Raw genomic sequence first — 15453 nt, forward strand, 5'->3', positions numbered from 1 at the left:
AAATGTTCTTTTAACAAAAATCATAATTTTAAATACTCTTCAAAAAGTGGCCTCATTAACTCTTATACCAGATCATTTATTTAAAGAAAATTCAAGTTAAGTGGGCTCATTGTCTTCTCTTTTCACGAAAGCTGATCTTTAAAATGGAATTAGCAATTGCCTTGGAAAATACATATTCCTAGGCATATACCCTGAGAAAACCATAATTCGAAAAGAGACATGTACCAAAATGTTCATTGCAGCTCTATTTACAATAGCCCGGAGATGGAAACAACCTAAGTGTCCATCATCGGATGAATGGATAAAGAAGATGTGGCACATATATACAATGGAATACTACTCAGCCATAAAAAGAAACGAAATTGAGCTATTTGTAATGAGGTGGATAGACCTAGAGTCTGTCATACAGAGTGAAGTAAGTCAGAAAGAGAAAGACAAATACCGTATGCTAATACATATATATAGAATTTAAGAAAAAAAATGTCATGAAGAACCTAGGGGTAAGACAGGAATCTTTATTCTTAGAGAATGGACTTGAGGATATGGGGAGGGGGAAGGGTAAGCTGTGACAAAGCGAGAGAGAGGCATGGACATATATACAGTACCAAACGTAAGGCAGATAGCTAGTGGGAAGCAGCCGCATAGCACAGGGAGATCAGCTCGGTGTTTTGTGACCTCCTGGAGGGGTGGGATAGGGAGGGTGGGAGGGAGACGCAAGAGGGAAGAGATATGGGAAAAGATGTATATGTATAACTGATTCACTTTGTTATAAAGCAGAACCTAACACACCATTGTAAAGCAATTATACTCCAATAAAGATGTAAAAAAAGAAAAAAAAAAGAAGAAAATACATATTCTTCATTCTTTTTCCGATCTGTCTGTCCCTCTGTGCCTGTGGTTTCTTGATGAGGTCCTCATAGTAAAAAGTTTGCTCAGATAAACTTAGTTTTAGAAGTGAGACCTTTTTCGCTGTCATTGATCACATTGCGGTGTAATTTGTTCTCAAGTGTGTCCCCTCTAAACTGTGAACTCTTCCATGTACGAACGTCATAGTGTCTGTGTCCCTAGAGACTCAGATGTTGTTCAGAATGAGAGACACTCGATGGTTGCTGAGTAGAATTGAATCGCAGTGGTTAATCTACGGAGGAAGCCTGATGAATGATTCAATTACACGTGTGCAAATTCAGGGGCAATTATTATTGATTCTCATTTGCTGCAATCAAGGGTGAGCATGAGAGTAAAACAAATTCGTGGTAAACCCTGGCAATAGAAATGCAAGCAAAGCCCTAGCTCATGAACTTGGATATTTTTCCTGCTGTGGTTGATACTTCACCTGACTGGTGAAGATCAGAACCATGGACAGAAAGACCACGTTGTCAGGGCTACAACACCAGGGCAAGGATGGACAGTAAGAAGATGCTTTTCCTGCATCCAGAATGCCCTCATGCTATCCACTGGCCTGGTTACTTTTCCACCCTTTGCCACCCAACTCAATTCTCAGGCTCCCTTGAAGTGGTTCATGATTATGTTGGGGCCCAGGGTAGGCTACCCCAAAATGGGCCTCAATGGCATATTGATTATTTTGAATTAAAGTTACTTAAGAAACGGCTGATGCAAGAGGGACGCTCTGACCCTCTTTTCTGTCTTCCTGAAAAGAGGAAATATGTCTCTTGTGTGAAAGGTGTCCCCCCCACCCAGATCTGGAGGTAGAAGGAAACCCTTATCACCAGAGAAGGGAATTCTGGGTGAGAAGCCTGCATTAACAAAACCTGTTATTTCTTTAATTTATTACCTCAAGCCCGAACCTGTTTAGATTCTTCACTAATTGGACACCCAAAAACTTAGTTTCTTTGTCCTGTCAATTGCTCACAAATTTATTGTTTCTTTGTCTAAAATGTATTGTTGTTTAATGTTGTTTTAGGGGTTTTAGGAGAGTTTTGGGAGACAACAGAGCTCAATGCTTTTTTCAGTCTCCCATTTTTAACCAGAAGTTTTGGCTGTGAAAAAACCAACGTGATTTTCACTGAGAAAACTGAGATGAAACTGGTTAACTCGGCTGGGTTTTGTTTTGTTTGTTTTTTAAGACAATAGAAATTGTCGTTGAATGGAAAATGTTTTGTGGGGAAGTGAGATTTGAGATACACTTTGAAGGATACAGAACTGGGCTTCTCAGAGCATAGTATAGACTATCAGGGTGAGGAAAATCTCACGGTTTTTCCTCACTTTGGTATTTCCTAATCATAAAGGACTTACTACTAGAAACTCAGAAGCTAAGTAGTTGGTGGTTTTGTTTTTCAGATGGTGTCCTCAGATCGAAGCTGGTTCTCCTTCCTGCCCACAGAAGCTCAAGCCCAAGTGTCCCCCCGACCCCCTTACTCCACGCCCAGGAGCCCACTGCTCAGCAGCCCCAGGCAGCCCCATCGCTGCCCCAGTCAGACTTCCAGCTCTTCACGGCCCAGGTGAGTCCCACCGGGAACACCAGGAGGAGGGAACGCTTACGTCGCCCCGAGTTCCAAGCTAAATGGTCCCCTCCTTCTTTCCTGAAGGGCTCATCTTTGACCAGCTTCTTCCCAGATGTGAGCTTTGACCAGCAGTCCATGAGGCCAGGCCCAGCCTTTACTCAGCAGGTGGGTGGTCGCCAGGGCCTGACTCTTCCTCGGAGCAGGAACTGCCACAGTCAGGCCTCTTCCGTGCGTGGAACCCACACCAAACAGACTCGGTACTGCACTTCTCTGATCTCAGGTGTCCTCAGCGGCTAGGAGAGCCTGGCACCACCCCAGGCCCTAGAGGCTGGTGCTGGCTGCCTTAGTTAATTGTCAGGCCTCAGCAGAGGACCTATTTGAACAAGTGGTAGAAGACTTGTGATGATACTCTAGCCATAGAATTGTAGAGCCATTGATGCTGGACGGAACCGTAGCAATTCACAGATCTATCTATCATGGTGAGGAGACTCAGACCCAGGGAGGGGCTTTGCCTCGGCCTGAGTTGCTGTGCCCTGCACAGTGTGTGGCCTCCTGGGAGCTCGTCCTGGCTGGGGCAGGGGTCAGTCCCGAAGGTACTTTCATTCAGCCTTTTTCTTTTGCTTTTTAGTTTCTCCCTAACACAGACCATTTTTTAATATACTTAGATTTTTTTTTTTTTTTTTTTGGCGGTACGCGGGCCTCTCACTGCTGTGGCCTCTCCTGTTGCGGAGCACAGGCTCTGGACGCACAGGCTCAGCAGCCATGGCTCACGGGCCCAGCCGCTCCACGGCATGTGGGATCCTCCCGGACCGGGGCACGAACCCGCGTCCCCTGCATTGGCAGGCGGACTCCCAACCACTGCGCCACCAGGGAAGCCCAAATATCCCTAGATTTTATAGTATTCAATGATTATGGTTTGGGCTCCAGGATATATTATGGAGAGAAGGGAGAGCACTTTCCAGAACTTAATAATAATAACAGTAAAATAAATAAAGACAGATGTTTCCTGAACAGGCCACGGGGAAGCCTCGTGGTAAGAACGAATCACCCTTGCCTTCCCAATTTTTAAAGAAGCCATTTGAGTCTAGGTGAGTCAGTGTGTTTCTGAACAAATGATGGAAACTCCTACTTTTGAAAGATTTTTTTTAAATGGTTTAAAAATTAATTTCAGGAACGGCACCTAAAGTAGGCCCCAGAAACTGGGAACTTCATGGTGATCTGTACATATGGAAGTTTCTCTGGTACTCAAAGGTTATATAGTTGATAAATTTTCATTAACAAAAAAATAAAAATAAAAAAAGATAAATAAAGTAGGCCCCAGTTCTAACCCATCCTCATAGAGGCTTTCTCGCAGAGAGGGGCTTGCCTGTGGTTCCTCCCTCTGAGCGAGAGAAGGAGATATTTCTGCTTTCTCGTTTTTCTAGAAACCAAAGAGGAAAAGTGCCCATCACTTCCTTGGTTACAGACAGGGCCTTTGAAGGGCTCCACAGGTGGTAGTTTCCAGATGCCTTTGTGTGCTGAGGAGGGGAGGTGGCTGAGACCAGAGGGCCCGCACAAACCATGGCCCGTGGTGTCTCCTGGGATGGCATAGAGGGCCAGGCAGTGTGCAAACAGGGACAAGTGTGGCCCTCAGGGACCCCTCCTCTACCGCAGCATCCCCCTGCCTGAGCAGAATGTTCTGTGTAGGCTGTCACAGCGGCTGGACACTCTGGGATCTTAGAGAGAAGGGACTGTAAGAGAGCGTTCACGTCTGGTTTTGCTCCGGGAGTACACCGCACTGTTTTGTCCTTGGAAACAGAGACCGTCCCTTACAACGTGACCTTTGATGCTTCCAGGTGCCCCTGGTGCAACAAGGCCCCTGAGAACCACAGGACTCCTTTCCTTTGAGACCAAACCTGTATTCCAGCTGCAGGAATTTCCCAAACACCATCCTGACAGGGGAGCACTGCTTCTTTTATTTCACTGTGTTTCTACAGATACCACTGTAAGATAGTTTAAACAACATAACATTATATAAAGCAGAAAACGAAAGTCCTGCAGCTCAGCTGGACCTTTCTGAGATGCAGGTGTCCAGCCCCAGAGCCTGTGAGGCGGTGGGGGAAGGGGCCTGGTGACCCAAGCCTTTTCCAAACTACTTAATTTCCTGTGATTGACAACTGTTCCAAGGGAGAAAACCTGCAAAACTGGGAGTTGTGGGACTGACTGAAAAGAACATAGATTCCAGAGCAAAACCGTAGGCCCAGGAGTGGTTGGGACACAGGCGATGGCTGTCCTGGTTGGGAAGATGACAGGAACGGCGTTTTGGGGGTTGTAATCAGTTGTGTCCTCTTAGTGACCTGGGCCCTCTCGCCTTCTAATCCGCATTGTTGTCCCCTCCCGCTGCTCTTTCCAGAAGACTCGAGCACCAGCCTGTTCAAAGACCTCAGCAGTGCTCTGGCAGGCATGCCTGAGGTCAGCCTAAACGCGGACGCTCTGTTTCCATTGGAAGAAGAGCTCCAGATCGAACCCCTGAGCCTGGCTGGGCTCAGCATGTTAAGTGATTCCAGCCTGGGCCTGCTCGACCTCTATTGAAGAGATGTTTCGAGCTGACTGACTGCAGAAGGGAACGGGACAGGAGGACTTAATTCTTTCTTTCTTTCTTTTTTTTTTTTTGTGGTACGCGGGCCTCTCACTGTTGTGGCCTCTCCCGTTGAGGAGCACAGGCTCCGGACGCGCAGGCTCAGCGGCCATGGCTCACGGGCCCAGCCGCTCTGTGGCACGTGGGATCTTCCCAGACCGGGGCACGAACCTGTGTCCCCTGCATCGGCAGACAGACTCTCAACGACTGTGCCACCAGGGAAGTCCCAGGAGGACTTATTTCTGAAACAGCTAAAACAGAATGGAATAGAAAGGAGCCAGCTACCCCCCTGGGCATTAGTGATCCCGGGCTTCTGACACGGAAGGAACCAATTCCTTGGCTCCCAGCTCTCAGACGAGGTCCCATCTCAGACGCCGTGGCTCATTCTAGACCACAGAGCTGGGCGCCACCCCTCAGGCCTGCAGCACAGGTCCTGTTGCGGCGGACAGGCTGCTCTGGGGTTTCCGCTGAATTGGTCGTCACCGCAACCGTTACATCTTTTACTGGCCATCTGATCGGCCCGTGTGTAAAAATATAACGAGAGGCCTCAGTAGCCTAGTGTAGTGCTCAGAACCACTGATCTCAATCAACACTGAAGAAAGGACCCGGAATGGGGGCCGGTTAGGGGCCACAGGCCTTCGGAAGTTGGCTCAGCATCCAGTATCGGTACCACAGCCCCACGATGCCTTCTCTGATCTGGTCATCGTGCCTCAGCGGCGGCAGGATGTTCCAGGGCAGAGCGGAGGGCCAGGGCTCTCTCAGAGGCCTCAATTCTAGCATGAAGAAGGCTGTTTACCACAAGTCCAAGAACAGATTTGAGTTAAGTAAACTGAATTCTAATTTGTCCCCCCCCCCCAGTTTGTAATCTCTTTTCTGCTGCTTCAGAACCCCTTTTCCTATGGATAAGAGGAAAAGGAAAACTATTTTATTCAGTCACTGAAAAAAAAAATCCCCTGGTAATAGATGAGCCTGAAGAGAACAGTGTTTCTTCTTGGAGGCTGGGGAAGAGAGAAAGGGGGCTGCAGTATCTCAGAGACACACGAAGTCCTCCAGACAAGTTCCAGACCATACAGGCCTCCCTCTCTACAGACCAGCTGGAGGGAGTGGCTGGAGGTCTGGATCGGGCCCACCCAGCAGCTGCGCAGCAGCAAAGGGAAGCTGTTGCTCTGTGGAATGAGGGTGGTTCATGTAACCCCACTAGACTGTAAGCTCCTTGAGGGCAGGGACTGTGCTTTAGTCATCATCGAACCCCTAGCACCTAACAAGTGCCTGGCGCTGGGCAGGTGATGCAGAAACATGCGTCGAATGCACACGTGAATGAGTGAATGAATGCATGAATGAATGAATCTGCTTTGCTGTGAGGCAGTCTAATCTTTCACTGTTCCTATTCCTTACCAAATCTTCTCAGAGCTTCAGCTTTTCTAACACTTGCGCCTTAAGTAAAGCACGCACTTTAATATGTTTTTAACGCTAGGTGACCAAATCCACCGTTAGACTGCACGCCCTGTTCTCTGCCAAAGTATGCAGGTAGCTGGAAACTGTCTTCTGAGTGCATCCAGAAGGGCTCAGCAAACTGAGGCCTCCCACCTGCCGGGACCTCAGGGGTCCTGGCCACCTCAAAAGATCTTCCCTCTCAGACCCAGGTTTTGCTCTCGATTGCATTAGGAAGAGATTCATTCTCTGAGGTTGAAGAAATAGTCTATAGTAAAATGAAGGCCTAATTTATGAAACCATCATTAGTCATCAGTACCTTAGCACAAAACAGTATTACTATATTTCCACCACCACCTGCCCCCTCTGACTTAGTCCAGGCCAGCCCCTGACCAGAAACCTGATGGGTGGGTTTGGAAGCCGTCTGGGGAGGAAGGCGGGCAACGGGGCCGAATGCGGGCATGGGTGGACAGCACAGGGAGGACAGACACACTGAAGGAGGGATGAAGATGCCGGACCTTTGCCCAGACAGCCGGTGTCCTTCCAGGAGACCCCAGGGGTGTTGCTGAAGGGTCCAGACTGCTCCCACCCAAAGAAGCAAGGCTGTACCTTGTGGGTCTGAATCTGACACGTGTGCCTAGTGGCCGGAGGGGTCTGTCACAGGGTCCTGAGCTGTTAACCTCTCCAGACCTTGTCCCATTTCCTTCTGTCTTCAGGGGGGTCCCTTCAGGGGGTCCAGTCTTTCCAGTAACCTTGATCGTGCAATGCTCCGCCTTCACTGTGGAGCCCAAGTCTTCCTGCCTCACGTTCACCCTGAACCCCCGCTACTGAATTAGGAAGTCAAACCAGAGTCCTCCCTGCCTGAGCTCTGGCTCAGGGAGAAGCAGTTGGCCTCCCCTTCGAAGCCATAGTCCCAGTTAAACTTCCTGATCTCAGAGGGCAGTGGCTTTTTGTTAAAGTAAAGGGGCCTTTCATCGTACACAGCATCCCAGTGTGCCCAAAGAAGCCAGATCCTGGCTGCCTTTCCTGTGTCAGAGACCCCCAGATCTGATCTGGCCTTTCAGACAGTAGTTGTGGTGCACGGGCTTAGTTGCTCTGTGGCATGTGGGATCTTCCCGGACCAGGGCTCGAACCCATGTCCCCTGCATCAGCAGGTAGATTCTTAATGACTGGGCCACCAGGGAAGTCCCAGTCCCCTCTTATTTCTGCTGTCCATCTCCCCAAGTGTAACTGCTACACAGGTAAGGAAGAACATAGAAAAGAACATAGATTTCCTTTTCTCTTCTATTCATCCCAATCCCACAGGTTTATGATTAAAAAAAATTCTTCAGGAGGAGCCAAGTTAGATGAAGGTATTCAATCCTCCCTCAGAAACCGGAGGAATCTTTAGGAAGTATGTTTTGTAAATACCCTCATACGTCTAATTCTCTGGGGCATTCTGGAGCCACAGAACCTAAGTCACAAGGAATGTAGTACATGAAGATCTTTAATTTACAGCAACTGAAATTGTTTCAGGAAGGGACCCCTTTCAGGGCCCAAGAGTGGGCCCTTGTCTAACACTGAGAAATGAATTGTCTGAGGAGACACACGTGCGGACAAAGCAAGAGAATTTATTGGGAAAGGGGTGCCCAGGTGGAGAGCAGGAGGGTGAGGGAAACCCAGGAAAACTGCTTTGCCATGTGGCTCGCAGGCTTGGGCTTTACGGTGATGGGGTTAGTTTCTGGGTTGTCTCCGGACAGTCATCCTGCTTGGCCCATAGTCTGACTCAGGGCCCTTCCTGGTGGCATGCACATTGCTCAGCCAAGGTGGATTCCAGCGTGAGGGTTTCTGGGAGGTTGGTGGGACATATTATGGGCTGGTGTCTCCTCCCTCTTTGGGCCCCTCCCGAATTTTCCTGGTTAGGTTTCTGTGGCGGCACCATGTTTCTTATCGGGACCTCCTGTTATGTGACAACTCAGGCAAGTGGTTATCATTGTGCCTGGCCAGGGCGGGTGGTTTCACTCAACGGTTCCCTAACAAAACCACCCATCCATGGCTTGGCTCCTGAGGGACTTGCTCACTAGACAACCTGAGAGGAGGTGAGCTGGCTTGCATGAGGAGGGATGTCCTGGGACACAGGCCGTGTGCTCAGAACATTTTCATTGCATGTCTGGGAGAAAAGGGTGGTGGTCCATCTTTCCTGGGCCTCAGGGAGCCCCACCACGCTTAGCCCTGTTTCCATTCTTTACCACCAACCATCTAAGGCATAAGTCAGGGCATATCGTTCCCCTGTTAAAATGCTCCAGTACCTCGTCATCTCACCCAAACAATCCAGTGTTCCCCCATGAACCCCATAGCTTTGCAAGACTTGGGCTCTGGCTCCCCGGTCCTCCCTCCTCCCTCTTCTCACCCAGGATGCACCTGCTGTACCTGTTTCTCCCATAGACGAAGGTCCCTCCTGTCTCGGGGCTCCTGCTCTGCTGCGCCCCTGGCCTGGAGGGCTCTGCTCTGGCTCCTTCTTCCTGCTGGCACCCCACCCTCTGGTCTCAGGTTGAAGGCCTTCCCTGACCACTTCTCTGTCCCTTTGGGGGCTCCACATGAGTCCAAGCCTGGTCTGCGTGATGCTCTCCCAGGTAACAGCTGCTCAACTGGGAAAGGAAGCTACATCCAGATTGCAGACATTCCCATCGAGTGTGAGGGGATGCTAACGAGATCCTCACAAAGGATCCATGTATGGGCCTAGAAATATGAGGCTGGAAACAGTGGGGAGACCAGTCAAAGGCCCGGGTGTAGCTCCAGAAGGGTGTCTAGTGAAGTTGTTCAGGAGGGCAGACAGTCCTGGGCTAGAACCCAGGATCTGCTGCTTCCCTATCGTGTGACAGGGATCAAGCCATTTAACTTCTATCAGCCTCAGTTTCCTCACCTGTGAAACGGGGGTAAAAAGAGCAAGCATCTCATTGGGCCATCACAGCAGGGATTAGGTGCCGATGCTGGTGAAGACTCTGTGGCTGCTCCTGGTACATTCTAATCCCTATACACCAGTGGTCTTTGCCCACCCCCGGCCCCAGAGGTTCCAGACGGGCACAGCGGGTCAGCACAGATGTGTGAAGTTCTGATGTGGGGATGGGGCTTGGGGGCAGGTATGGAACGTCTGAGGGATGAGAGCTAGGAAACAGAGTTGAGCTCTGGTTTCCCGAGAAGATGGGCTCAGGAGGCCACTGGCCATCGGGACACCCAAACAGCCCCCTTGTCCTGCCCACAGCATGTGAACACTTGTGGCCAGAGAGGTTTGTTTTGTGTGTCTGTCAGTGGGACTCAATCAGAGCAGTTGCGTGTCCATCAAAACTGCTGTTTGTCAGAGCATCAGTGGCTGTGGGAGCTGGCTGGGGACCACCTGGGAGGCCCTCCCAAGGCTCTGATGCTGGAAGCAACGTGCTCAGCATGGGCTTGGGCAAGGGGAGAAGGATGTGAGGTGGGGGAGCTCACGTGGACAGTCTGGAGCCTGCGTGGATTCCACTGTCTCAAGCTTGGTGATGCCAGCGTCCTGCCAGAGAAGCTGGTGGCCTCAGGCACACCTGGATGGGAGGCAGATCCAGGGAGGTGGAGCTGTCCAGGCCTGGCCACTGATGCCCACCATATGAGTCAGAGAATAGGGGACGACACGGGTGACCTGCCAGAGTGCCTGCCCCAGTCTTCTGAGTGTGAACGACAGAAAGGGCTCAGCAGCTGGGATTCTGCCCTCCTAATCTCTAGTCTCAGCCAGAGCATCTCCTGTAGCCCCTTCTAACCAGAAGCCCTGGGGTGGGAGCTCTGGGGGGCAGAGGTCAGCCCAGCCAAGCTGACGGTCACCACGCTCAGTGTGAAGCGGCCCTTCAGGTGCATGTTGATACAGTGGTATGTTGCAACCTATCAAGGTGGGGGTCAGGTGTGAAGACTGCATGAGACACAGGAGGCTGTCCTCTGTGGGCATGCTGGTAGTCAGCACCCAGCACCCAGTGCTTGGCCAGTGACAGCTTGAGCCACTGCAGTGACCAGGAGCACAGGAGAGATACCATGGGGCAGGGAGGGGCCAACGCCACTCTGACTTTCAGAGGGTGAATGTTAAGGACTGGATATTTGTATCCTCCCCCACCAAATCCACGTGCTGCTGAAATCTAACGCCCAGTGTAATGGTCTTAGGAAGTGGGGCTTTGGGGAGGTGATTAGTGCCCTTCTGAGAAGAGACAGGAGAGAACTGGCTTTCTCTCTGCTGGGTGAGGATACAAGGAGAAGACAACCATCTGCAACCCAGGACGACACCTCTCACCAGACACAGGATCTGCCAGTGTCTTCATCTTGGACTTCCAGCCTCTAGAGCTGTGAGACATAAGTGTTTTTCATTTAAGCCACCCAGACTAGGGTAATTTGTTGTAGCCACCTGAGCTGACTAAGGGAGTTTGAAAGCAAACTGACACATGCAGAATGTGAACCTGAGTTCATCCTGCATGAGGCTAAAATGTGGACAGCTCAAGCGTTTTGGCGCATTTAGGGGGCCTGGGCAGGAAGAGGAAGTGAACCGAGATGGGTGTGAAGCCAGGGTGGAGGAGGGACTGGTTCTCTCCAGGAAGCCCCCTGCACGGCAGTCAAGTTCAGCAGACCCAGGTTAATTGCATCCCAGGAGCTGAGCTGGAGGGAGGAGTTGACACCTCGTGCTGTGAGCACTGGCTCTGTTCCCTTAGGGGTCTGGGGTCGGGGGAGGGGCAGCAGGAACTGATGAGAGGACTCAGGGTCATGCCGCTGCCATGCCGGAAGCCGGGTAGAGAGCAGGAAAAAGGACAACATGCCTGTGATGCACAGAAAGAGCAAAGCCATGCGTTAACGAGGTCTGAGGCTGAGGGCCAATTTGCACAGGGAAGGATGAGTGTCTTTCCCAGGCTTCACCCCCACTTGACCATGAGCTATAGGCTTGGCTCCTAACACCTAGACTTTGCTCACAGCTGACACCCCCTCCACCCCAGGAAGGCACTGATGTGCAAGAGCTCCTGACCCGCCTAAAACCAGGGTTTCAAGTTTCTGCATCAGGTATCTTCCCTGCTATTCCTCTTCTGACCCGTCTGGATGAATTGAACAAGGAATCAACTCGTCAGTGAAAAACAGTCAGTGAGATTTATTCACATTATTCATTTGCTCAAAAAGTATTAATTGAGCATCTGTCAGGTGTGGTGCTGGGGCTGGGGACATAAAGGGGAGATGGGCAGGAAGGTCCCCACTGCACAGAGCCTGCCTGGCAGACAGACGACACCCAGGAGACCTATGCCTATTGCATTTCAGTGGTGGCAGATGCTGAAGCAGAAGGGGGCTGAAGAGGCTGTGTAGAGCACGGGTCCTCCCTGGTCTGGGGTTCCTAGAGAAAAGAAGGGTTGAGGGGAGATATCCACACTGAGTAGGAATTACCCAACTTGGGGAGGCAGAGAGGAAACACGTGGTGAGGCCAATGGCACATCTGAGGAGTTAAAAATAGCCCAGCGGAGCCAGAGCTTAGTCTAGCTCTTCGGAAACATGATAGCTGAGGTATCCAGTAACGATAATGATACTATTACGAAATTCTTATTCTTACGGGCTGAATCCATTCCCCTCCCCCAACCCATTTGTTGAAGCCCTCGTTCCCCAGTATCTCAGAAGGCAACTGTATTCAGAGATGGGGTCTTAAAAATGTCATTCAGTAAAATGAGATCACTAGCATGGACCCTAATCAAACATGACTGGTATCCTTATAAAAAGAGGTTAGGACACAGACCCACACAGAGGGAAGACCATGTGAAGACACAGGGAGAAGATGACCATCTACAACTCATGGAGAAAGGCCTCAGAAGGAACCAACTATGTTGACACCTTGCTCTTGGACATCTAAGTTCCAGAACTGTGAGAAAATAAACGTCTGTGTTTTAAGACCCCCAATCTGTGGTTCTTTGTTACGGCAGCCAGGGCAGACTAATACACTTGCTAAGTGCCATGTGTTCTAACTAAGCCCTTTATACCTATGACCTTATTTCTCATGTCAACTCTAAGAAGTGGGCGCCACCACTCTCTCCATTTTGCTGCTGAGGACATCAAGGGACAGGGGTGAGAAGTGAAACCACACACGCCCAGAATTTACTGTCTGCATTCAAGTGACCTTACCATTGGACGGTCAGCACGAGCATGACTCCTACTGCAGGCCATTCTTGCCCAAGAAGACAAAGTTGCAAATAACTTTAGGGTTTATTTCAGAAACTTCCTAAAAATCTATTTATCTGGGTAAGGGACTACTCAACTTTCTCTCAAAAGGGTAAGTAGCTCTTTCTAAGAAAAATCGATTGATCAACTGGACTCATTGAGGGACCACATATACTGCAAGGACTTGTTTCACAGCCCCCTTCTAAAACCGCATTCCTTTGGATAGGACTCCAACCCAGCTGCACCTCAGATTGGGACTTGAACCCACAATCCCTGACTTGGGAGGGGACTCGAGCTCACTGTCTTTTAATTGAAACTGCTCACCTGGTCTCAGGACTTACTGAAACTCATGTTCTTTTGTCTTGACACAGAAATAATTTGGTATGAGGCAAAGTGATATACAAAGAGTGAGTTTATTAGCATAGATCATTTGTAAGAGATACATGTGGGCAGGCAGGGGAACGCAGCCCTGGGAAAAAAGAGGGCTACGTTTTTATAACCAAAGAAAAAGTGGGGAAGAGAGAAGACCACCTTCTTCCTCATTCTTGGGTAGACAGCAAGGCTTACATCATTGGTTCCTCCTTTGACCCTATATGGTTTAACTGGGACTGTCATGGTGCTATTTAAATCATATGTATGTTAGAAAAAGGGTGGTAATATGTATTAAAATATGGTAATTCGGGTTTCCCTGGTGGCACAGTGGTTGGGAGTCCGCCTGCTGATGCAGGGGACATGGGTTCGTGCCCCGGTCCGGGAAGATCCCACATGGCATGGAGCGGCTGGGCCCGTGAGCCATGGCCACTGAGCCTGCGCATCCAGAGCCTGTGCTCTGCAACGGGAGAGGCCACAAGAGTGAGAGGTCCACGTACCGCAAAAAAAAAAAAAAAAAAAAAAAGGTAATTCATCTCAGTTTTCTGTATAATGTCCCTTTTCACCTAGTTTCTTTCCCCTTTCAGCTATAATCCTGTCTTGGTTGTACACAAAAATGCTACTCTTCAAGGACCATTAACTCCCCGACTTCATGTAACAAGATTCAGACCCCATATCTATTGTCTTGTACTTTAACAAGACATATGTAGATTGTTGCTTGGTTACTGGATTCTTTTCTTGAGTGGTCGTTAGCTTACAACAGTCTCCCAAATGCTTTAAAAATTATTTTTCTATCTTTAATCCCCTCGTGGGATTTCTAAACTAGCTCTTTGATTATCTTACTCTATCCCTATCACCTCCTTGCTGTGTCCACCAATCCTATAGCATTGTGAATTTTGCCCAAGGCCAATTAGGCCACCAGCATTGAAAGATCTACCTTAAATCAGACCACCCTAACCTTATAAATATCCCACCTTTGCTTTTCCCCTTCTGACAGGAGTCTACAAAGGCTATAGCTCTCCTCACCACAGGAAGCAGTAGAATCTGGCTTTGCTTGATTAGCTGGTTACTTTGGTTGTCTTTTTGGGGAGCTGGCAGTCAGCAGAGGTTAAGCAACTTGTCCTGCATCATGCAGCTAGTGAGTGATGGAGCCAGGATGGGACCCACATAATCTGGCTGAAGCTTCTGTGTTTCAAACTGGGGGGTCTGAGGGTCAGAATCAGAGGGAACTTACAGTCTCCAAGTCCATCCCACCTCTGCCTGACTCTTCCCAAGTGGGCATCTCCCATTGCTGGGGAGCCATTGGAGGCAATGTGGTACAGAAGAAGGAACAAGGGCTCTGTGTTGACACAGACCAAGCTCATTCATTAACCGGCTGTGTGACTTTCAGCAGGTGACTCAATCTCTCTGAACTTTGAATTTCCCGTCATCAAAATGGTATGGGCCACAGCTCACATGATCATGGTGAAGATGAAAAAGAGCTAATGTTGATCAAGTACCTGGCACATGGTAGTTGCCCAATAAATGATATAGTCAATCCTGCTTGCTTGGATGGAATTAACATGTTTCCCTGATTGCCTCTTCCCTCCCCCATCATTCAACTTGCTGTTTCACAAGCATGGACTAGTCACCAGAACTTAGAAGGTTCTAGAACTTTAAGTAAATCCCTCTTCCCAGAGCCATTTCATCCCTTTCACTTTTGTCTTCAAATCAGTGGAGTTGGAGCAGTAACTCCAGAGAGACATCCCCCCCCCGCCCCACCACCACCCTGGGTTCTTCCAGACCTAGGGTTCTTTGCTTCTATAGCTTGGGGATGGAAATGGACACTCCATCACTCCTGAAGGAGGGCTCACGGCTCAGTGAGAAGGGCACTGGACAAAGATCCAGGGACCTTATCCTGTTTGTTACCAGTCATCTGTGTCTTGACCTCCCCACATTTCTTTTTTTTTTTTTTCTTTTTGCGGTATGTGGGCCTCTCACTGTTGTGGCCTCTCCCGTTGCGGAGCACAGGCTCCGGATGCGCAGGCCCAGCGGCCATGGCTCACGGGCCCAGCCGCTCCGTGGCATATGGGATCCTCCCAGACCGGGGCACGAACCCGTATCCCCTGCATCGGCAGGCGGACTCTTAACCACTGCGCCACCAGGGAGGCCCCCACATTTCTTTTGGGGGGATATTGGGAACAGAATCAACTTGCTCTTGGACAGACTCTCCTATTGCTTCTAGCCAGCCACCCAGGCTCAACCCCTACATACAGAGGTCTTATTCTCTTTGTTCAGCAAGAAGGAGATTTGACGCATCACACTGAACCCAAGAAACCAGGGGTCCCAGGAAGAAGGCAGAGCTGGGAGGTAATGGGGAGGGAGTGATGCACATGTGCACATAAAATATGGTTGTGAGGA

General features: G+C 49.7%; 1 pseudogene; it reads left to right on the forward strand.

Moving 5' to 3' along the window:
• Positions 1-2298: 2298 nt before the first annotated feature.
• Positions 2299-5055, forward strand: LOC132495470 (CREB-regulated transcription coactivator 3-like; annotated as a pseudogene).
• The last annotated feature ends 10398 nt before the right edge of the window (positions 5056-15453 follow it).

This window comes from Mesoplodon densirostris, chromosome 8 (assembly GCF_025265405.1).
Source record: "Mesoplodon densirostris isolate mMesDen1 chromosome 8, mMesDen1 primary haplotype, whole genome shotgun sequence".
Taxonomy (NCBI): domain Eukaryota; kingdom Metazoa; phylum Chordata; class Mammalia; order Artiodactyla; family Ziphiidae; genus Mesoplodon; species Mesoplodon densirostris.